The sequence below is a fragment of the Schistocerca americana genome, chromosome 5 (assembly GCF_021461395.2).
Source record: "Schistocerca americana isolate TAMUIC-IGC-003095 chromosome 5, iqSchAmer2.1, whole genome shotgun sequence".
NCBI classification, from domain to species: domain Eukaryota; kingdom Metazoa; phylum Arthropoda; class Insecta; order Orthoptera; family Acrididae; genus Schistocerca; species Schistocerca americana.
In genome coordinates, this window is record NC_060123.1 from 63,390,101 (window position 1) to 63,414,334 (window position 24,234).

General features: G+C 43.6%; 1 protein-coding gene and 1 pseudogene across 1 annotated transcript in view; one reads left to right on the forward strand and one right to left on the reverse strand.

The window, feature by feature from the left end:
* LOC124615668 (arrestin domain-containing protein 1-like) overlaps window positions 1–24,234 on the forward strand; it is a 188,860-nt gene that overhangs the window by 83,873 nt on the left and 80,753 nt on the right. The window lies entirely within an intron of this gene.
* Window positions 14,873–14,990, reverse strand: LOC124617373 (annotated as a pseudogene).

A 24,234-nucleotide genomic window follows, 5' to 3' on the forward strand; every position in this document is an offset into this window, starting at 1 on the left:
TAGCGCAACGCAATCTGACTTTCAAAATTCCCTACAAAAGAATGGCCCTGACTAACATTAAACTATACCTTTCACATATCACTTACCTCACAAAAATCTTCGCTGCTCAAGCTACTGCAATACAGCGAGCGCCACTACTGCCAGCTAAATAAAAGATTCAAACTATGGAAGACACTAACTACTGATAGGGATAGTTAGCAAATGAAAGATATTAATAGAGAACAAACAATGTATTTACCTTGATATCATCATATATAAATATAGCAGTTCATGACAAATTTCAAAACTCCGCCATCTCTCTCCCCACATCCACCACTGCTGGCGGCTCACCTCCAACTGCGCAACGCTACGCGCTGTTAACATCCAGCTGCCCCTCTACAATGGCAGACAACAATGCAAACTAGCCGCAGACTGCCCACAGCACAGCCAGTGATTTCATTTTCATACAGAGAGCGCTACGTGGCAGCGGCGTTACCAATATAAGAACCTAAACAGCCTACTTACATAAAGAAAACATAAACAGCCTACTTACATAAAGAAAACATAAACAGCCTACTTACATAAAGAAAACATAAACAGCCTACTTACAATAGCAATAGGATAGGAGGCATGCATTTTAGAGCCCATGTTTACTAAACGTTTAGCTTCGAATAATCGTTCCTGTTATATCGCTGAGTAATTGCCAGTACTCCTGGGAATTTCCATCCCACGCGCAACGATTTGTCTGCACAGATGTAGGTGACGTCGACAGATTTGAGCAATTTTGTTCAAACCTCCAACCCAAATTTCCGTTTCTGCGCACATCTAATATCAGCGCAAATTACCGTTCCACACGCGGGAATCTGTCTGGGCAGATGTGATGTAGACAGTGATTTATACAGACAGATCGTTGCATGTGAGTCGGTCTTAAGATAGACGTGGATCGTCAAGGGCGGCCGTTGTGGCCGAGCGGTTCTAGGCGCTTCAGTCTGGAACCGCACTGCTGCTACGGTCGCAGCTTCGAATCCTGCCTCGGGCATGGATGTGTGCGATGTCCTTAGGTTAGTTAGGTTTAAGTAGTTCTAAGGCTTTTTTGTTTTTATTCTCATGGTGGTCTTTTTTCCATGGCCAAGTAGCTATGGTTTACATCGACCCACTGAACCTGATGAATTATAATTGTTGTTGTCGTCTTCAGTTGAGAGACTGGTTTGATGCAGCTGTCCATGCTATTCTATCCTCAGCGAGCCTCCTCATTTCCGAATAACAACTTCAGCCTACATCCAAAATTCTTACCCACTTCCCCCCCCCCTACCTACACACACACACACACACACACACACACACACACACACACACACACACACACACACATTATCTCATTAACACTATATACAGGGTGGTCCATTGATCGTGACGGGCCAAAAATCTCACGAAATAAGCGTCAAACGAAAAAACTACAAAGAACGAAACTCGTCTAGCTTGAAGGGGGAAACCAGATGGCGCTATGGTTGGCCCGCTAGATGGCGCTGCCACAGGTCTAACGGATATCAACTGAGTTTTTTTTTTTTAATAGGAACCCCCATTTTTATTACATATTCGTATAGTACGTAAAGAAATATGAATGTTTTAGTTGGACCACCTTTTTTGCTTTGTGATAGATGGCGATGTAATAGTCACAAATATATGGCTCACAATTTTAGACGAACAGTTGGCAACAGGTAGGTTTTTTAAATTAAAATACAGAACATTTCGTTTCGGTTGTTCCAATGTGATACATGTACCTTTGTGAACTTATCATTTCTGAGAACGCATGCTGTTACAGCGTGATTACCTGTAAATGCCACATTAATGCAATAAATGCTCAAAATGATGTCCGTCAACCTCAATGCATTTGGCAATACGTGTAACGACATTTCTCTCAACAACGAGTAGTTCGCCTTCCGTAATGTTCGCACATGCATTGACAATGCGCTGACGCATGTTGTCAGGCGTTGCCGGTTGATCACGATAGCAAATATCCTTCAACTTTCCCCACAGAAAGAAATCCGGGGACGTCAGATCTGGTGAACGTGCGTGCCATGGTATGGTGCTTCGACGACCAATCCACCTGTCATGAAACATGCTATTCAATACCGCTTCAACCGCACGCGAGCTATGTGCCGGACATCCATCATGTTGCAAGTACATCGCCATTCTGTCATGCAGTGAAACATCTTGTAGTAACATCGGTAGAACATTACGTAGGAAATCACCATAGATTGCACCATTTAGATTGCCATCGATAAAATGGGGGCCAATTATCCTTCCTCCCATAATGCCGCACCATACATTAACCCGCCAAGGTCGCTGATGTACCACTTGTCACAGCCATCGTGGATTTTCCGTTGCCCAATACTGCATATTATGCCGGTTTACGTTACCGCTGTTGGTGAATGACGCTTCGTCGCTAAATAGAACGCGTGCAAAAAATCTGTCATCGTCCCGTAATTTCTCTTGTGCCCAGTGGCAGAACTGTACACGACGTTCAAAGTCGTCGCCATGCAATTCCTGGTGCATAGAAATATGGTACGGGTGCAATCGATGTTGATGTAGCATTCTCAACAGCGACGTGTTTGAGATTCTCGATTCTCGCGCAATTTGTCTGCTACTGATGTACGGACTAGCCGCGACAGCTGTTAAAACACCTACTTGGGCATCCTCATTTGTTGCAGGTCGTGGTTGACGTTTCACATGTGGCTGAACACTTCCTGTTTCCTTAAATAACGTAACTATCCGGCGAACGGTCCGGACACTTGGATGATGTCGTCCAGGATACTGACAAGGGAACCTCCCCATCGCACCCCCCCTCAGATTTAGTTATACGTTGGCACAGTGGATAGGCCGTGAAAAACTGAAAACAGATCAATCGAGAAAACAGGAAGAAGTTACGTGGAACTATGAAAAAAAAGCATAATATACAAACTGAGTAGTCCATGCGCAAGTTATGCAACATCACGGCTACTGCGAACACAGGAGCGCCGTGGTCCCGTGGTTAGCGTGAGCAGCTGCGGAACGAGAGGTCCTTGGTTCAAGTCTTCCTTCAAGTATGTTACATATAAGTCAAATATGTGTGATATGTGTGTAGGCGGGTGAAGCCACAGGTACAAGTTCCTCTTTCATCCTCAATCGATTTCAACCAACTTTGGTACACATATTACTTACTGTCTGGAAAGAAACACAGTGGGAATAAAAACCAGCAACTTCCTGTTCGCATGTGGCTGATAACACGGAGAGTGAATGGGCCAGAAGAGATGGACAGAGTGGGAGAAGGTAGAGGTGGATACAAATAGGGGGGTAGGAGGTGACTGACAGAGAGAGGTTGGGGGAAATGGACACAGAAAGAGGAGGAGATGGATGCAGAGAAAGGAATGGGGACAAGACGGGCAGACAGAGGAGAAAGACATGTGCAGAGAGAGGTGTAGGAGGGGATGCACAGAGAAATGGAAGAGGAGGAGGCTCAAAGAGAAAGGAAAGAGGAAGAGCTGGACAGAGAGAGGAGTTGAACTGTGGGAAGGAGGAGGAGGAGATGGAGTGGGAGAGAGTTGAAGAGGAGATGGGAAGAGAGAGGGGAAGGAAGAGATGGATAAAGAGAGAGGGGCGGAGGAGATGCAGGGGTGATGGATAAAATGGACAAAGAGGGGAGGAGCAGACGAACAAAGAGAGGGGCCACATGAGATGGACAGAGAAAGTAGCAGGAGCAGATGGACAGGGAGTTGGTGGAGAATGGGGACAGAGAGAGGGGGGTGGAGATGGACACAGGGGGGGGGGGAGATGGAAAGAGAGAGCAGGAAGCAAGAAACGGAGATGGGCTAATGGAATAAACACTTACCCGGGCAATGCTGTGTACTCAGTAGTTTTTTTTTTTTTTTTTTTTTTTAATTCCGATTTTGGCCGTCTAGGGACCGCGTTAAACAACTATTTTTCAATGTACATTTCTCCTATTGCTCTCCTCCTCTTTTCTCTTCTGCCAATATGTCTTCATCCTCTCTCTGTGCTGCTCCCTTCGGTCTTCTGTCCACACTGTTCCTCCAGTTCTTCTCTTCTTCACTTCAAATCATTAAAAATGTTGAATTTTGTCTCTCATTAAGTGTCTGTTGGTTATATCATCTTCTCCTATACCCATCTCCTCTAAGTCTGCTTTGACTTCTTTGAACCAGGTAATTTGGGTTCTGGGGTTCTTGTCAAAAAACATGAATATTTTCTTTGTCAGCCTTTCATCATTCATTCTTTTCAAATGGGCGTAAAAGCTTACTCTTCTCTTCCTCATAGTATCTCCCACTTTCTCAATTTTGTCATACACTTCTCTATTACTTCTAAGCTTCCAAGTCCCATTCTCAGACCTTGGCCCAAGTACTCTTCTAATGATTTTTCGCTCCTTTTTTGCTATAGCTTCCATTTCCTTGTTAGTGTTCATTGCTAAACATTCAGATGCATACAGACACTCTGGCTTAATCACAGTGTTGTAGTGCCTTATTTTTGCGTTAATTGATACTGACTTCTTGTTGTACACATTCTTTGTTAGCTGAAATCCCATTTCCATTTTTCTTGTTCTTGTTTTATTTCCTTCTTTATCTGAAGCATTGGGCTGGATGATTTCCCCTAAATATTTGAAATTAGAAACCTTCTTTATCTGGCCATACTTTGTAATCATATTGTTCGGTGCCTCTTTTACATTGGTTAGCTACTCTGTCTTTTCAAAGGAGATTTTCAGTCCTGTAGTAGTTTATATATTATGTTTCCCTTTTTCATTAATGCTTTCCTTGCTATAGCCAGTCTGCCTTTTATATGAATTCAAGTCAAAAAAGGTAAAGCGCAGACCAAGGACAGCTCACTCTCGTGAGTGGAGCTGAATGTCACATCAAATTTAGTCACTGTGAAACCGTAGGAAATGGAGAAAACAACTAATTGTCGTCTACAAGAAACACTAGTTCTTAGTATATAAACAAAGATACAACCCACTTGCAAAGAATTTGTGCAGTAAACTTGTTTTTGATATTGAAATTACACTTTACACAATGTACAATATTAAGCCCAGTAGTTTTATTCTTTATTGCTCTTAATATTGTCCATTGCATAAAGTATAATTTCAACATTAAAAACAAGTTTGCTACATAAGATTCTGTGCAAGTGGATTGTATCTTTGCTTTAATGCTTGGTTACCCAAGAACTACGATCCCATGCACGCGCTAGTCAGTTGTTTCCTGTAGATGGTGCAGTAAGCCGAAAACTAATAAGAATCAAATAAAAATCAGTAGAACAGAAACAATGTGCTTGTTATTCAATCTCAAAGTTGAAATTGTTCTACCAAAAAGGTGACAAAAGAATCCATGAATAAGATCATTATCTCCAGCTAATTTAATCAGTAACTGCGCTCTTTAGCACAAAATCACTAAACGACATGTAGCCTCTTTCCATAGATATATTAATTACAGAGATTTTGGAATCGACTTCGCTTTTGCAGGTGAAACTATAATAATTTCTGCTGATGGTATCGTAGCTCTGCGAGAGAGGAATTCAACGTTTCACTATTCAAAGTCCGGTTACTAGTTTTGGGGTAATTACAACATTTAGAACTTAGGCTTCATCTGTTCTGAACTTGACATCGATTGCTGGCTTATGCGCTAAACGCAACGGTCCCTTCAAGTTTGACTTGAAGCAGCTAAAAGAATTTACCTAAAAAGCGCAGTTGTGGAGGCAAATTTAATTTAAAACTAATACTAGTCACACTTGGCCACATGTGGTTGGACCGAGACACCAAACAGATAATTTTCTGTACTAATTGTAGTAAACAGCTAACAAATTCAAAGCGCGTCGATGGCGTAGTGCCTTGTAAAGGAAGGTTTTAGCTCCGTCAGAGAGTGTCGTGAAGTGACTGGCTGACCACGCACAAGCTCCTGAAAGTGGATCCCTTTTGGCCGTTAACTAACTACCAGAACCTTCCGTGCCATATCTGGCGCCAGACTTTCCAGTTAATCCCTAGTCAAAATGCGCATGCGCGAGCGGATTAGTACGCCCGAGCGCCGCAACGTGGCACCACAACCTTATCTGCTTTTCGACAGACGGCAGTTCTCGGTTATGCCTACTGGACACTGCGTTAGCCGAAACTGCAGTCGGGCTACAATGATATTATTCTATGAGAGAACCGAATGTTTCACAGATACGTAGTTTGACCACAGTCCTGTTACCGCCCTTGTGTCGACGAAAACTCTACATCCTGAATTTAAAATAAACGATTATTCAGTGTTCATGCATGGCTAGGATTGACATAGATGTTGAAACAAAATCCACAGAAATACAATCATAAAATGAATGTGGGGAGGAACTTCAACCGCCCGAAAAAATTAACCAACGCGTCACTACTGAGCACAATGCTTGTATGAGAAGAACGAAGTAGAACATAAATTTGAAATGCGAACATTTTTAGGTTAGGCTTTACCGTAAATAAATGGAAATGTCGTGTGGCTAGGGCCTTCCTTCGGGTAGACCGTTCGCCTGGTGCAGGTCTTTCGATTTGACGCCACTTCGGCGACCTGCGCGTCGAAGGCTTTACCGTGACTGTTACTGACATTAAATGAAACAACAAGTTTACTGTTACCAGTCACCGTTTTATATATATATATATATATATATATATATATATATATATATATATATTATTTTTTTTTACCCAAGAACTACGATCCCTTGCACGCGCTAGTCAGTTGTTTCCTGTAGATGGTGCAGTAAGCCGAAAACTAATAAGAATCAAATAAAAATCAGTAGAACAGAAACAATGTGCTTGTTATTCAATCTCAAATTTGAAATTGTTCTACCAAAAATGTGGCAGTATACATGTGAAGTGTTACGACAGAAAAAGGAACCTGTGACCACTGGAGGCAGTGCCACAAATTCCTCCAAATGTCGTAACACAACATACACACATATGTAATACTAACTAATGTAAATCCACCCGATGATGGAGGTTTAAACCTTCGAAACGCGTCGTGGAAGAAATAAAACGGTGATTGGTAACAGTAAACTTGCTGTTTCATTTAATTAAGAACATAAATTACTTAATTTTTACACAGATTATTTTATGAACCAGTCACTCTTCTCAGATGATTTGACAGCTTTAAGAAGATCAGCTTGCTTATTTTCATAATGAAAAACGTTTACATAGCTCATTTGAAAGTTATAAGTGAAGTAAGATGCTCTCAGCTGTTGATACATCCAAAGATTACGTTTCTCAGTCCACTGAGCTCCCATCAGTGAAAAAATTCTCGTAAAATTAAAATTATGTCTTACAAATGAAAACATATACTGGCATATCTTCATTAATTCTGACTTCTGAACTCGGTTTCTGAAAGATTCTAGTCATTTGTTCTGGGCTGGTAATACTGACTCTGAAACTTTTGAAGCCAGAAATTTTTTCAAATGCACATACTCATCAAACATTGATGACTCACAAGCACCTACTTCGTTTCCTTTTATACAAACCAATGTGCTTTCTATGTCTTCCCATTCCAGTAATTTAGTCAAAAATGGCCACTCAAAAATATCGAAACCTGATAGTTGATACGGTCATTTCGTAAGACAAGTAATGGTAGTTTAATAAAACTCTTTTACGTCACAGAAATGTTTCGGTGATTAGTTCAAAGCAATGACCTTCGTCATTTTTTTAATTTTTTTTTTTATCTTTCATACCCAAATAATAGCCGTTTCCTCCCTCCTGCAGTGAAAATATTGTATTCGCAATCACGACCTTCACTGGAATCCCAGATATGTTGCTTCTCTCAACTTTCTTTATTTGATTACTGAACAAACTCAGCTGAAGGTGAATAAACCAAGAGCAAGCCTCGCTTAAAGGAGCAGGGAAAAATTTTACCAAGATCTTCGGTGGTTTTTCTTCCGACAAGAAAAAAAATTTCAGAGCATCCCGCAGTTGTAAGATTCTCTCGGCTATAGGCATTAAAGAGAGTTTGACAAAAGTTCTCTATTCGAAGTATCCACAAATTCACAAAAGTCGGCAAATTTTGAGATCCTAATTGTGTAGACGCAATACCAGTTAAAAAGTTGCAGCACATTTGACATCGACATTTAAAATGTCTGCAGCAGTTGAAACAGTGTTTGTAAAATGTGTGCTGGATGGCTCACTCTTTCCCAGGTCTTCCCAAATTTCGTTTTTGAGCTGCTTAAAATGTTGTTTCCACCTCTACGATTCAACCTACCGCAATTGGTGTTCCAGTCATCGCCGAAAAATTCTGCAAAAACTTTTAAACTAATTTTAAGATCTGCGAGTGCTTAAACGTGAAAGTTGGATATAGTATCTGTAACGTCTCCTAACAAAACACATATTATATGTGGTAAAAAAGGAGAAAAGAATAATTAAACTGGATGATTGTAATTGCGTAGACAATGATTGCGTGAACATTATGTGATAAAGAGAAACCATTATGTGTCATGTTTTATATTTGTATAGAATTATGTACCGATTTTTTTTAAGATAATATCTGTGTCGGCGAGTACTGAAACCGCCACAGACGATACTTGTTAAATATAAAACAAAGATGAGAATATGTCACAACGAGTATAAATAGTAGTGACCGAGCATTAACTTCTCTGTCGTCTTCTTGGAGTTACGTGAGTAGGAAGAGCTTGTGACGTTATATTGTATGCCTGTGTAGCATTCTTTTGTCAAGATTGGGAGAAGGACGCCATTATGTACTGATTTGTAAAGGTGTGTAATAATTTAATCTGTCTAAATGTTTTGAATAGAGTTACTTAGTGAAAACTTGCATTATGATTTGTAATAAGCTTGCCTGGTATTTTTAATCCCATTCTTTTAAGACATTTTCAGCTATTTAAATATTATTCGTGGTGCAGAGCTGCGCTACGAACGAACGAGCCGCTGCCGCGGCGCATTCAAACTGCACTAAATGAAACCAATCATACCGCAAAGAAGCGGACAGGTAATAGTGAACTAAAATTATTTCTTTCAGCTTTCGGAATTGCAGGGCAGAGCAGCAGATTTTATGATGTGTTTTACAGGTGGACGCGAGCTGCGGATGTTATATTATTAACAGTTCAAAAAGATAATTTACTTTCATAACATAAAAGAAATCTTGCTGTGCATAGCCCTGGTCTGGCAAACATTACGAGGTTTGTCCGGAAAATACGTATAAAAGTTGAATAATGTCTTTATGTTACAAGTTGCAGTCACCGCCAGATGGGACTACTGCTGTTATCAATCCCATCAACGCTCAGTTCAAGTCAGAGCACTATGCGTTAAGGTGGGAGTGTGCGGGAGAATGTTGACAGTTACCCTTTTTAACCTGCCGTCGGCATAGAGCTCTCTCCGATTGAGGAACAGCGCGTCAACATCAAGTTTCTTGCAAAGCTAGGCAAGAATGGCCGTGAGATTTTTGAGTGTTTAAAACAGGTTTACGGAGACCATTCTCTGAAGGAACCAACCGTGAACAAATGGTTAAAAAGGTTCCGGGATGGCCGAGAAGAAGTGAACAATGACCCTCGCCCAGGACGCCCGTCGACATCGAGTTCCGATGCAAATCTTGAATGAATTCGGGCTTATGTTCTTAAAGACCGTAGATTGACAGTCAGAATGATTGCTGACGAGCTGTCAATCCCCAAAACAATCGTTCACGAAATCCTGACACAAAAACTTGAAATAAAGAAATTGTGTGCGAAAATCGTACCGAAGCTCTTGACACCAGAACAGAAAGCAAAGACGGTTGAGTGCTGTGAGGATTGGTTGGAAGCAGAGGAACGAGAGGACTTTCTCAACTGAGTCATCACTGGAGACGAGTCCTGGTTTTACGAATTCGATGTGGAGCTCAAATCTCAAAGCAAGCAATGGAAACTAGCAGGAGAACCGAGAAAAAAAAGTCGCGAAAATCAAGGTCCAATGTGAAGACAATGTTGATTTCTTTGATTCTAGGGGCATTGTTCACAAGGAATTTGTCCCTCCCGGCCAGAGAGTGAACGGAAATTTTTACGTTGAAGTTCTGACACGTCTCAGAGCTCGTGTGGCCCGAGTTCGACCGGAGTTGGCAAAAGGGGGCAGGTGGATCCTTCATCACGACAATACGCCCGCTCACACGTCGCTCGTTGTGCGCGAGATTTTGGCCCAAAGCTCAACCACCGTGACAGACAACCCGCCTTATTCACCCGATTTAGCCCGGTGTGACTTCTTCATGTTCCCGAAATGCAAAATGGTGCTTCGGGGACGGCACTTGGGAGATGTGGAAGCCATCAAGGCGGAAACGACACGGCAACTGAGCAACATCACAACTGAAGACATTCAGCAATGTTATCAACAGTGGAAACGGCGTTGGCAGAAGTGTATCGCGTCTCAGGGTGAGTACTTTGAAGGAGACCATATTGTAATACCTGAATAATTGTAAAATAAAGTTATTACTCAACTTTTATACGTATTTTCCGAACAAACATCGTATAGTAAAAACATCTTTTTCTCTAATAATAGTCTCATGTTCTCGTGTTAGTCGTGGTACTTATTGGTGTTTTACTGTTAACAAAAATCCACTCCAAAATTTTGATGTTGAACAAACATTGCGTACTGTAACATCAGTATTGATAACGAAATAATTTTCAGTAACTGTAAAGTAAGGAAGATATGTTGAACTGTATAGTGACTTGCAGTAACGAAACTGGTCCGAGCACGGGGCTCACAACCCGAACCACACGCCACTGTTGAGCACTAATGAAGGACTGGGTCCCTTACTTCGATTGCACATAATTCATTAAGGTCAGTCCAACACATTTATTTCAAATAAGATAAATAAAGTTACATTTAAATCTGTATGACATTAAACAGGAATAAAAAATTTTTAGTATCAGCTGATTTAGTGCGTGAAGCGCGAGTTAAGCAAATAACCAGATAAACTAAACAATTCACCGTAATTCAAAAGAAAGAGAAAAACAAAATTGACTCAATACACCCCACGCCCCACTGATAAATATCCAAAAAACCTTACAATACTACTCAAAAGAATACACTGAAGTGGGGAGCAATCATTCACCCGACAGAACACTTCAAAATGAGTTCGATAACACAGCTGCGTGCCCCAGAAAACAGCAAGACATTAAATACACTTCATTTGACGAATAACAAATACTCATTAACATTACGCCACTCCTGTTTGAACTGCAATGTCCCAAAGAAACAGGCGCTTATTCTAACAGAACAATTTTTTATATGTTTAAATTACAGCATTGAGGAATTCCAAAAGATGTCCAATCGAACCCCCCCCCCTCCCCTTTCAGTTGAGGCACAAACCTTTCCCCTTTCTAGGCGGAGGCTGAGCCAGAAACACAGAATGCCACAAAAACACAGTTTTGCTGTGAAATCTTACAGGACACCCGGAAGCAGTAACAGACAAGGGGTCGGCACCCACAAATAACACAGGCTAAGAGTCAGGCTGGGAGCGCATCCTCCGAGAACTTGTTCACACTATGCTCACCACAAACTGTAGACATTCCGGCCGAACATCCGCTTGCGGTGGCCGCCAGAAGGACGAAGCAACCGACAGGCCCACGCCGTGCTTCTCACACAGGCACCTCAATTTGTACAAACATCTAGGCCAACACCAACTCCGGACTCCCCTCTCACTGCGAGGCTTGGCACAATTTATACGAAATGCCTTCCAGGCAACCAGTAACCGCCGCAGGAATTTCGCGATTAGCAAACAGTCCCAGCGTAACAGACATCACACATGTGCTTACGCCCGAGCTACACCTCCGCCAGTCTTACCGGCCGCCCAAACCGACTGCCTCTCGCCGTCCCGCGCGCCCCAGCCGAAAACGCAAAGATCCTCATGCCCGGGGACGCGCCGAAGATAACAAGCCGATCGCTGATGATCGACCAGCGATCTGGCTCAGCCTCCCCCCCCCCCCCCCCTCCTTAACGTAAAACCCCCTGGATGAGGTTACACAAGCAGGAACTTAGGCAACTACCCAACATTGCTAAGCTTGATTTGTGATATGTGCACTCTTTTTTCCTGGCCAGATTGTTGATGCCGTACACGGTAGGTCGCTGGGGTGAGGACCTGAAGAACCTGATAGGGGCCCTCAAAGCGAGGCTCAAATTTAGATGACGCTTTATGTCCTTTCCCCCGTCCTGACACACGCCTAACAAAAACCAGGTCGCCCCCTCTGATGTTAGCAGGACGACGCCCCTTGTATCGTGGTGCCTCCCTCTTGTTGGCGAGATCTGTATTGGCCCTTGGTCTCTGCCAATTCTCGTGGATAATTTCTGCTGATATCTCCTCTGGCAACAGGTCCGAGATCGACCACAAGTTAGCAAGCAGAGAATTTACAGAATAGGGCAACAGTAAAGCAGCCAGGGTGGTCTGATGCGATTCATGGCGGGCAGTATTGAAGGCCAAATTGAGCCACGGGAGGGATCTATCCCATTTGGTCCGGCTCTTCTCGTGATAAATTATCAAGGCTGATTTAAGGTTTCGTTTAAAATGCTTAGCGAACGAAGGCTGCGGATAATAGGGTGTCGTCGTGACATGAGTCACGGCTTGATGAAAACAAAACCTTCGAAACTCTTTTGAAACAAAGCCAGGCGTATTATCACTAACCAAAACCTTCGGCGGACCAAACAAGGAGAAAATCCTCTCCAGATGAGCAATAGTATTCTTGGCCGTGAATCCGGTTCTCAGAAACATCCAGACAAATCGAGTGAAAGCATCAACCGCCACCAAAATATATTTGTACCCAGCCTGGGTACGGGGCAGGTGGCCCACATAATCAATAAAGAGGCGCTCCATACGACGCCCAGCACGTGAAGACTGAAGGAACCCCCGAAGCGCGTTAGAACTAGGTGTAGCCATACTGCATTCCCTGCAGGCTCTCATCATTTTCCTAACATCCCGATATAGGGTTGTCCACGTCAAAGATTCTCTAATCTTACTAGTAGTTTTAAAGACCCCCAGATGTCCTCCAAGAACCGAACAGTGATAATACCTAAAGACGGCTGGGATCAAGGATTTGGGAAAGCAAATCTTAAACCTCTGATCATAGTGAGTACAAAAACACAAAATTCTTCTCCTAAGCTCGTAACCCGAGATAGTGCCTCCGGCTTCCAGCCGCTCCCTGATCCTTGCCACCTCCGTGTCCTGATGCTGCTGCTCTTCCAGTTTCTTAAACAACTCCGGCACTTCCCCTAATACAGCAGCTTGTAATGGTACTTGAATTACGTAACCATTGTGGTACCTCACCTGAACCTCTCGATACCAGTAATATTCTACTGTATTTCTGTTAACTACTTAACATATTTCTGAGACAACATTCAGATTTGATTTCACTTTGGTACGTCGATATGTTTATATTGCAATGATATTATTCTTATGTGTATTCTTTCTTTTGTCACTATGATCTTTGACGTACTTGTAACTCTTGATTTTTGGGCGCATAAGCAGTTAGTTAGAGAGTCGGACCTTGATAAGGTCAAGTCTTGAACGTCATGTTGGAAAGATGCATTTTGTGGTTGGCTTATAAAATGTGAGGAAGATGTTTTCAAGTATGTTTTGTATTGTGAAGTGATGTTTTGTGTGTTACGTGATATTGCAATAAAAGCAATTAAAAGGAAGTGTAACTTAAATTCGGAGTGCTGATTATTATTTTATATCACCATTGTGCTAACTTTGAAAGGTTTAATCTCCAAGAATGGTTTGAGAAGCGCATCTACAAAACTTTTGAATATAGCAGAATAAAAGCTAGGCCTCTTTGCATCCGAGCTTGGAATCATAACCACCTAGATTTTCAACGATTGAGCCATGATTTTGCGACGAGACCAGCGTGGGAAACACAAAAAGATGAGTGCCTGGTTTTTTATTATTACATGAAATGACTTTATTAACTGTGCTCTAATGACACCTGCCACATAATATGACTGTTGTTGCTCGAAAATGCAGTATTTAGCGGCGTGAGCAACACCGCAATCGTTATTAAATCCTGACCTTTGTTGTGGTAGGGTTGTTAAAAGTTACCAAAGCTTCTTCTAGAGTGCCTGGTTGGAAACGTAGTTGATCGTCGCTAGCCTCTTCATCGGATTCCTCAAACATGCGGCTCAGGGTGTCGGCTAGCACATTTTGGGTCCCCTTGACATGCCGACCTACGAACTTAAATGCCGACAAACGCACAGCCCAACGGGCAATCCGACCCGTTTTCCGCGGTCACGCCAAAACCCAAGTGAGAGCCTGATTATCGGACTCTGAAAGAAACTCGCGATGCTCAAGATAGAACTTGAATCGCTCGGTGGCGAAGAGCACCGCTAATGCCTCCAATTCATAGGTGGAATACTTCATCTCAGTGGCAGTAAGGGCACGTGAGGCATAACCGATCGGTCGGCGCTCTCCGTCCTGTTCCTGAAGCAACACGGCCACAATACCGGAGCCCGAAGTATACGTTTGAAGAATGAAGGGCAAATCAGAATTCGGAACGGCCAGAATCGGGGCATTACTCAATGCAGTTTTAAGAGCATCGAAGGCGCCTTGCTGGCTTTCAGTCCAATTAAAGGGCACTCCTTTCTTTCTCAGAAAGTTCAATGGAGCCGCCAGTTCGGCAAAACGGGGAATGATTTTCCTAAAAAAATTTACCACACCCACGAACCTAAAAAAAAAAAAAAAAAAACACTCCGTCTACAGGCCACAAGTGGCCCATCGGGACCATCCGACCGCCGTGTCATCCTCATAGGATATGTGGATAGGAGGGGCGTGGGGTCAGCACACTGCTCTCCCGGTCGTTATGATGGTATTCTTGACCGAAGCCGCTACTATTCGGTCGAGTAGCTCCTCAATTGGCATCATGAGGCTGAGTGCACCCCGAAAAATGGCAACAGCGTATGGCGGCCTGGATGGTCACCCACCCAAGTGCCGACCACGCCCGACAGCGCTTAACTTCGGTGATCTCACGGGAACCGGTGTATCCACTGCGGCAAGGCTGTTGCCCTACCCACCAACCTAGCCACCCCCTTTTTACTCTTAGGTGGTCGAAAATCACGGATGGCATAGGTCCTCGAGTGATCAACCTTGATGCCACTGCAGCACACCACATGGCCCAGAAAGGAGATTTCCTGACGGGCAAACTCAACCTTAGACGGTTTAACAGTTAACCCTGCCTGTTCCAAACGAGCTAGCACTTTTTCAATATGTCCTAAATGCTCTTCGAAGGTCTTACTATAGATGACCAAGTCATCCAAGTAATTAAAAACAAACTGAAACTTTATGTCCCCCAAAACAGAGTCGAGAAGCCTAGAGAGAACCGCGGCTCCGGTCGCTAAACCAAAGGGCACGCGGTTAAATTCGTATAGATTCCAATCTGTGATGAATGCGGTAAGGGACTTAGACACTCAGCCAGCGGAATCTGGTGGTAGGCTTGATTGAGATCCAATACAGTGAAGTAACGCACTCCCAAAAACCATGTAAAATAGTTGTGCAAATCAGGAAGTGGGACCTATTCCAAGACCACCTTTTTATTTAAGGCCCGATAGTCAACCACCGGCCTGTAGCCACTTCCATTACTTTTAGGAACCAAGAATATTGGGGAAGCGTAAGGCGAAGTAGACGGCCGAATAACCCCTTTTCAAGCATGTTGTCAACTATCTGCCTCAACACCTTCATCTTAGGAGGCGACAACCTACACGGTGCTTGCCTCACCGGTTGATTATCGGTAACACGGATACAGTACTGAATTTTATTGGTGACCCCCAGCTCGTCCGCTAACACACGAGGAAACCTCTCCAAGACTTGCAACAACTGCGAGGCTTGCTGCTCGGTAAGATGACTCAAGTTACAACCAGAGGCATTACTACTAGCACTACACACCCGAAAATCCCTCGTATAATGGTTACAAAACTGAAACTTGGTAGCTGGAGAAAATCGAAAATAGAACACGCCTCCCACGTAATCAAGTACCAGCCCGGTAAGCTCTATAAAGTTAAACCCCAATAGAATATCCATTCCCAAATTCCTCACTACACATACCTTAACAGGCCAAGAAAAATCGCCAACTCTGCACCTCACCTTCATTTCGCCAACCACATCGAAACGCTGTCCATTCACACCCCGACAGATTACCGATACACTCCGCAGCACCGGGAACTTACAAATGGACTTATATCTTTGATACCACCGATAGGCAAGAAGAGATATATTACTGCCAGAAACAATCAGAGCACACACCGGCTCATTGTTCAAACTTACGCAAGCGAACGGAAATCTAGCGTTCGACACCGCCCGAACTCTATTGCAGGCCCTAGGCATGGGACCGCGGCGACCTCGCGTGTGTGCCAGCTGGCGTCAGATGTTCGACATTGCTCGCTCCTTGACCTTGCAGTCGTGTGCAAAATGTCCCGGTTGGTTACAACGGTAGCACACGACCTTAGCAGGAACGCTACTTGCAGGCTGGTAATTCCTTCCCTTTTCCTTATACCCACTGCTACCGGAAATTCCTCCGCACTCCCGCATGTCATCTGCTCGCGAAATCCCCTCAATTTCATGAACTAGCCGTTCCAAGTCTGCGTAAGAAGTCGGCCTTTCACTGAACCATACACGACTCCGATCTTCCGGTTTCAACCCCTACACTATACCTGAAACGACTTCATGCTCCGGGAGGCGAGTGTGAAAGGCCAGCACCGCTGTTCGTGCATCGGTTATGTAGTCACTCAAGGTCTCCTGCTTCCTCTGTACTCTGAATACATATTTATTCACTAGGTGGCTTTTGTCCCAAGCGGCTAACCTTTCCTGCACGATCTTTATTCGCAGCCCGCGCAATCTACCGTCGCTCTCAAGAACGGATGCTACTAATTGAGTCAAGGAACCACTGGACAAAGGACAGAGCAACTGACACACCACCCTTGCTGGCGCATTTAACACATCATCAATCCTCTCCAACTTAACTAAAAACCACAAAAACTGAACTAAATGCTCCATGGATTCAATCGACAAGGACTCAACTCCCTGAAATTTGGACACCAATGGGTTTGGAAGTTTAGCAAAATAATTATCCCCACTAGTCTGATCTCGGGATCCGATGCCAGAGAACTCCATTGGCAAATTCAACGAAGTGTCACCTTCCTGTTCACCCTCCACCGCGGCGCTTTCCCATTCCAAAGCACTCAACTGAACTTTCAATTTCAAAACCCGCTCTCGTAACTCGTTTGCCTTATGCTTGAAACCCGGGCTAACAGCCACCTGAACAAGATCACTAAGTCGGTTGATGAAGTGAGTGATTTGTACCTGCAGACGGTATACTTGCGAGCGGGAGGGAGAACTACTCGTTAAGAAATCTAAGTTTGACTGAATCTGATCGAGGGAGGCGGGACAAGACAACAAGGCGTCACCCATCTGACCGACGCGCTCCGCGGATACCTGGACCGGGAGCGCCACCATGCCTCGCAGCCGCGCAGACAGCTCACTCACGCCACCGTCGTCAGGCTGCCCTCGAATCCGTAACTCGTATTGCAATTGGTCCTTCTTCAGGCACCCAATCCCCATGACCGCACATGCCGACATGACAATTCTGTAAAACACGCACACGAACAGCACACAGCAGAACAACAAATTTACAATTTAAAGACAATATCCATTAATTAATGTACACAAGAAAAAGCAATGGCCCTAAGATGGATCCTTGTGGGACACCACATGTAATTTCTTCCCATTCTGATGATGACTGACGACTTAATTCACTAGTCCCTTGCACTGACACCCTTTGTTTCCCGTTAGCGAGGTATGACTTGAACCATTTTACAGCATTGAATTCTAATTTATTTAAAAGGATGTTGCGGTTCACACAATCAAATGCCTTTGACAAATCACAGAAAATACCTGCTGCTTGTAATTTGTTATTTAATGAATTAAGTACATTTTCACTGTAGGTGTAAATAGCCTTCTCGATATCAGAACCCTTCTTAAATCCAAACTGTGTTCTCGATAATATGTTATTTGTGGTCAGATGGTTTGAGTCAATATACCGTCTTAATGACTTCTATCTACATTAATGTGGGACCACAGAAAGATGCGATAACTCAAATTGTACTGCCTTATACCTGCTGGGACAAGACATTAGGACCACATACACTCTAAGACATAAAGAGCGACTCACCACGAAGGAATTATCCGGAGGGACAAGACATTAGGACCACATACACTCTAAGACATAAAAAGCGACTCACCACGAAGGAATTATCCGGAGGGGATTGATAGAGTTGTTGGATATCCTCCTGAGGGATATCAAACCAAATTTTGTTTAACTGGCACGTTACAGCGTCAACATCCCGAGCTGGTTGGAGGACGCTGCCCACAATCATCTATACGTTCTCAGCTGGGGAGAGATCCCGCGACCTTGCTGGCCACGGTACAGTTTGGCAACCACAAAGACAAACAGTGGGAACTCGCGCTGTGTGCGGGAGGGCATTGTCGTGCTGAACTGTAAGGACAGGACGGTTCGCCATGGATGGCAACAAAAGGTGGCGTAGAATATCGTCGACGTACCAATGTACTGTAGGGGTGCCGCGGATGACACCCACAAGAGTCCCGCTATGAAAACAAATGATACCCCAGATCATCACTCCTGGTTGTTGGGCCATATAACGGGCGACGGTCAGGTTGGTATTCCACCGCTGTCTGGGGTATCTCCACACACTTCTTCACTGGTTATTGAGGCTCATTCCGAAGTGAGACTCATCTCTGAAGACAATTCTTTTCTTTTCAGTGAGATTCCAGGCCTCAGATGTGTCTGGAGACGCCTCAGGCAACGGTGTGCTACCAATCTGACTGTCGTCGGCCATACCACTTGACAACCAGAAGTGATGGTCTGGGGTGCCATTTCTTTTCAGAGCCAGCACAGTGGTACGTCGATGATATTCTACGCCTTGTTTTGTTGCCCTTCATGGTAAGCTATCTTGGGCTTACATTCCAGCCTGCGGTCTCTGAGGGTTTCTACCGCTTATCTTCATGCTTGGCGACATACCTTCGTGAGCAAGGTCACTGGATCTCTCCCAAATTGAGAATGTTTGGAGCGTTATGGGCACGACCCACCAACCACCTCGGGATTTTGCCAGTTGGACAGAATTTAGCACGGTATCCCTGAGGAGGCCTCCAGAAACTCTGTCAGTCAATGTGGAGACGGATAACAGCTTGCGTAGGACCTAGAGGTGGACCTATGTGTAATTGGCCTGCTCAATTTCTGAAGCTCTTTCTCGTGAATAAATCTTCCTATTTTCTGAAATTGCACTAATTTGTTTGTATAGACACGTACATCATATCTTCCAATTTTCGCACCATTAGGGTAATTTACTTCCCGCGCGTTGCGTCGGCTTTTATTTATTCATTTATTTTGAGTAGCGTGTTGATCCATCCGCCTTACGATCCCGGTACAGCAGCGATTTTGCGTGACATGGATGTGACAAGTCCTTCGTAGGTTTCTGGAAGTATGTGACACCAGATGTTTATGTGGAGGTCAAGCAATTCCTGTAAATTACGCACCGATATTCTGTTGGCGCGGAGTGTCCCAGATGCGTTCCACTGCTTTCACATCAGGCGAATCTGGTGGCCAAGACGTCAACATGAATTCACCATTCTGCTCCTCAAACTAGTGTGGAGCGATTCCAGCACTGTGACACGCACAGTTATCCCACTGGAAGACGACATGAAGCATGAAGGAAAGCAGGTGGTCCGCAATGACGTTCACGTGGTCCACAGCTGTCAGTGGTGCCTTCGATTACTTCCACAGGTCCCATGTAAACACAAGTCAACGTCCCCTGCAGCTTAATACTGCTTCCACAGTCCTGTGCCCGTGACGCGGTGTATGTTTCGAGAAGCTGTTCCCCTTGATGACGGCGAATCCAGACAGGACCGTCGACCCGGTGTATCAAAAAGCGTGATCCATCCGATCAGGCGACACTTTCCCGTTGATCTACGATCCACTCTCGATGATCGGGTGGCCACAACAATCATAAACTATCATGTCATTGGGCCAAAACGAGAACACGCTTCCCTTTGAGTATTGCGGCATAAATGTATACTCCAATCTCGTTTTTGCGTAAAAATCGTGTGGAAATACGTGAGAGTAATGTATAGCCGTTATAGCATGTCATGTATAGCATGTAATGTAGAGCATAACTTAATCATAGCTAACACTTGGTTCAAGAATCACAAAAGAAGGTTGTATACGTGGAAGAATCCTGGAGATACTAGAAGGTATCAGATAGATTATATAATTTACCATTATATAATAGATTTACGAACCAGGTTTTAAATTGTAAGACATTTCCAGGGGCAGATGTGGACTCTGATCACAATCTATTGGTTATGAACTGTAGATTAAAACTGAAGAAACTGCGAAAAGGTGGGAATTTAAGGAAATGGGACCTGGATAAACTGACTAAACCAGAGGTAGTACAGAGTTTCAGGGAGAGCATAAGGGAACAATTGACAGGAATGGGGGAAATAAATACAGTAGAAGAAGAATGGGTAGCTCTGAGGGGTGAAGTAGTGAAGGCAGCAGAGGATCAAGTTGTGGTGTCACCGCCAGACACCACACTTGCTAGGTGGTAGCCTTTAAATCGGCCGCGGTCCATTAGTATACGCCGGACCCGCGTATCGCCACTGTCAGTGATAGCAGAACGAGCGCCACCACACGGCAGGTCTAGAGAGACGTACTGGCACTCGCCCCAGTTGTACAGCCGACTTTGCTAGCGAAGCTAAACTGACCGATACGCTCTCATTTGCCGAGACGATAGCTAGCATAGCCTTCAGCTACGTCATTTGCTACGACCTAGCAAGGCGCCGTATTCAATTGATATTTATTACGTGGAGCATGCATTATCAAGAGAGATGTTCTACAATTGTGGATTAAAGTTAAGTATTACATCATCTACGGACTTTATTTGCAATTCTCAAGATATTGTCATGTTCCAGACCTCACGCCAGTCAGCGTGTAATTAAACGCCTGCATTTCGGCCTCCTCTAGAAACACAGTATTGGCTCTTCTGCCAACACTACACAAGTAGGTAAAAAGACGAGGGCTAGTATAAATCATTGGGTAACAGAAGAAATATTGAATTTAACTGATGAAAGGAGAAAATATAAAAATTCAGTGAATGAAGCAGGCAAAAAGGAATACAAACGTCTCAAAAATGAGATCGACAGGAAGTGCAAAATGGCTAACCAGGGATGGCTAGAAGACAAATGTCAGGATGTAGAGGCTTATCTCACTAGGGGTAAGATAGATACTGTCTACAGGAAAATTAAAGAGACCTTTGGAGAAAAGAGAACCACTTGTATGAATATCAAGAGCTCCGATGGAAACCCAGTTATAAGCAAAGAAGGGAAAGCAGAAAGGTGGAAGGAGTATATAGAGGGTCTATACAAAGGCGATGTACTTGAGGACAATATTATGGAAATGGAAGAGGATGTAGATGAAGATGAAATGGGAGATATGATACTGCTTGAGGAGTTTGACAGAGCACTGAAAGACCTAAGTCGAAAAAAGGCCCCGGGAGTAGACAACATTCCATTGGAACTACTGACGGCATTGGGAGAGCCAGTCCTGACAAAACTCTACCATCTGGTGAGTAAGATGTATGAGACAGGCGAAATACAATCAGGCTTCAAGAAGAATATAATAATTCTAATTCCAAAGAATGCAGGCGCTGACAGGTGTGAAAATTACCGAACTATCAGTTTAATAAGTCACAGCTGGAAAATACTAACGCGAACTCTTTACAGACGAATGGAAAAACTGGTACAAGCCGACCTCGGGGAAGATCAGTTTGGATTCCGTAGAAATGTTCGAACACATGAGGCAATACTGACCCTACGACTTATCTTATAAAATAGATTAAGGAAAGGCAAACCTACGTTTCTAGCATTTGTAGACTTAGAGAAAGCTTTTGACAATGTTAACTGGAAAACTCTCTTTCAAATTCTAAAGGTGGCAGGGGTAAAACACAAGGAGCGAAAAGCTATTTACAATTTGTACAGAAATCAGATGGCAGTTATAAGAGACGAGGGGCATGAAAGGGAAGCAGTGGTTGGGAAGGGAGTAAGGCAGGGTTGTACCCTCTCCCCGATGTTATTCAATCTCTGTATTGAGCAAGCAGTAAAGGTAACAAAAGAAAAATTCGGAGTAGGTATTAAAATCCATGGAGAAGAAATAAAAACTTTGAGGTTCGCCGATGGCATTATAACTCTGTCAGAGACAGCAAAGGACTCGGAAGAGCAGTTGAACGGAATGGATAGTGTCTTGAAAGGAGGATATAAGATGAACATCAACAAAAGCAAAACGAGGATAATGGAACGTAGTCGAATTAAGTCGGGTAATGCTGAGGGAATTAGATTAGGAAATGAGACACTTACAGTAGTAAAGGAGTTTTGGTATTGGGGGAGCAAAATAACTGATGACGGTCGAAGTAGAGAAGATAGAAAATGTAGAGTGGCAATGGCAAGGAAAGCGTTTCTGAAGAAGAGAAATCTGTTAACATCGAGTCTACATTTAAGTATCAGGAAGTCGTTTCTGAAAATATTTGTATGGAGTGTGGCCATGTATGGAAGTGAAACGTGGACGATAAATAGTTTGGACAAGAAGAGAATAGAAGCTCTCGAAATGTGGTGCTACAGAAGAATGCTGAAGATTACATGGGTAGATCACATAACTAATGAGGAGGTATTGAATAGAATTGGGGAGAAGAGGAGTTTGTGGCACAACTTGACAAGAAGAAGGGATCGGTTGGTAGGACATGTTCTGAGGCATCAAGGGATCACAAATTTATCATTGGAGGGCAGTGTGGAGGGTAAAAATCGTAGAGGGAGACCAAGAGATGAATACACTAAGCAGATTCAGAAGGATGTAGGTTGCAGTAAGTACTGGGAGATGAAGAGGCTTGCACAGGATAGAGTAGCATGGAGAGCTGCATCAAACCATTTTCAGGACTGAAGACCACAACAACAACAATGTATAAAAATGCGTGGTAAACAATGTATATAATTGTAATAGAAAAAGAAAAAGCACCAAAGATGCGCAATTGGTTCAAATGGTTAAAATTGCTTTGGGCACTATGGGACTTAACATCTATGGTCATCAGTCCCCTAGAACTTAGAACTACTTAAACCTAACTAACCCAAGGACGTCACACAACACCCAGTCATCACGAGGCAGAGAATATCCCTGACCCCGCCGGGAATCGAACCCGGGAACCCAGGCGTGGGAAGCGAGTGCGCAATTGGACGTAAAACATGATGGAAGGGAAAAAGCAACCCGACGTGTAGAAAACGATCTTTACAAGTAACGCAGCTACAGAAACAAATCGAGACCCACAGGAGATGACACATTGGTGTCGAAGCATGTTTAGGTAATTAGAAAAAGAAATTCATTGTGTTTTGAGTAAGATGGAGTTTATAAAATCGAAATCTTCGCAAAATGTTGGAAGCATTTTGTCTCCCTTACATATCTGCTGATCTATCCAGGTGTCGAAACATGTTTTGGTAAAGAGGAAAAGAAATACATTGCGTTTTGCGTAAGGTGGAGTTTAGAAAACCCAAATCTTCAGAAGATGCTGGAAGCATTTCGTTTTCCATATACATCCGTTGATCCATTCTTAGACATTTTCTCCCTCTTTCTCTCATACTGCACAGTGGTACTCATCATCACAAAAGGGTAGCAAATAACGCGCAACCTTATTCCCCGCTACTCTACTTAAAATTTTCCGTAATGCCGCCAATCATGGTCTGAGCATGTATCCGAACATGTGAAATTTTGTTAATGAAGTGTGTGTTTTCTAATCGAACTAAGAAAATTTGTCGGGACATTTAATCAACATAGGCAGCATATTTATGTTAGCTCATATGAGCGCCAAAAACACGACTGCGGCATATTCGCTGTTCAGGCGTTACAAAGTCACCAGCGTGTCAAAACCACGAATGAGGCATGTTCGTTATGGCATTACAAAGGACACTTCTTCTAAAAGAAGCAGAAAGGTTGAACAACAAGGAATGTGCAAAATAGCCGGACGCGATTCACTTTCTGCTATTCTCTCACAAAGGCCCTTGGATTTTTTCGCCGGCCGGGGTGGCCGAGCGGTTCTAGGCGCTTCAGTCTGGAACCGCACGACCGCTACGGTCGCAGGTTCGATTCCTCCCTCGGGCATGGATGTGTGTGATGTCCTTAGGTTAGTTAGGTTTAAGTAGTTCT